This window comes from Physeter macrocephalus, chromosome 15 (assembly GCF_002837175.3).
Source record: "Physeter macrocephalus isolate SW-GA chromosome 15, ASM283717v5, whole genome shotgun sequence".
NCBI classification, from domain to species: Eukaryota; Metazoa; Chordata; class Mammalia; order Artiodactyla; family Physeteridae; genus Physeter; species Physeter macrocephalus.
Window position 1 is genome coordinate 81,468,873 of NC_041228.1, and position 823 is coordinate 81,469,695.

General features: G+C 39.0%; 1 long non-coding RNA gene across 1 annotated transcript in view; it reads left to right on the top strand.

Annotated features, from left to right (window-relative positions):
• Window positions 1-586, top strand: part of LOC129392839 (uncharacterized) — a 6,159-nt gene extending 5,573 nt beyond the window's left edge. The window contains exon 4 of the long non-coding RNA XR_008619485.1: window positions 266-586. This is a non-coding gene — a long non-coding RNA (uncharacterized lncRNA). The remainder of the gene's footprint in view (window positions 1-265) is intronic.
• The last annotated feature ends 237 nt before the right edge of the window (window positions 587-823 follow it).

Sequence of the window (823 nt, forward strand, 5' to 3'; positions counted from 1 at the left end):
ATTTCATTATTTGTGATTGGTCTGTTCATATTTTCTGTTTCTTCCTAGTTCAGTCTTGGAAGGTTATACCTTTCTGAGAATTTGTCAATTTCTTCCAGGTTGTCCATTTTATTGGCAAAGAGTTGCTTGTAGTAGTCTCTTAGGATGCTTTGTGTGTCTGCGCTGTCTGTTGTTAACTTCTCCTTTTTCATTTCTAATTTTATTGATTTGAGTCCTCTTCCTCTTTCTCTTTTCTTTTTCTTTTTTTTTTTTTTGTGGTATGCAGGCCTCTCACTGTTGTGGCCTCTCCCTTTGTGGAGCACAGGCTCTGGATGCACAGGATCAGCGGCCATGGCTCATGGGCCCAGCCGCTCCGCAGCATGTGGGATCCTCCCAGACCGGGGCACGAACCCGTGTTCCCTGAATCAGCAGGCGGACTCTCAACCACTGCACCACCAAGGAAGCCCCTCCCTCTTTTTCTTGATGAGTCTGGCTAATGGTTTATCAATTTTGTTTATTTTCTCAAAGAACCAGCTTTTAATTTTATTGATCTTTGCTATAGTTTTATTTGTTTCTATTTCATTTATTTCTGCTCTGATCTTTATGATTTCTTTCCTTCTGCTAACTTTGGGTTTTGTTTGTTCTTCTTTCTCTAGTTCCTTTAGGTGTAAGGTTAGATTGTTTATTTGAGATGTTTCTTGTTTCTTGAGGTAGGTTTTTTACGTTTTTTTCACTGTAATTCATTTCTAATCTCATAGCGTGGTCAGAAAAGATGCTTGATATAATTTCAATTTTCTTAAATTTACTGAGGCTGGATGTGTGACCCAAGATGTGATTTATCCTG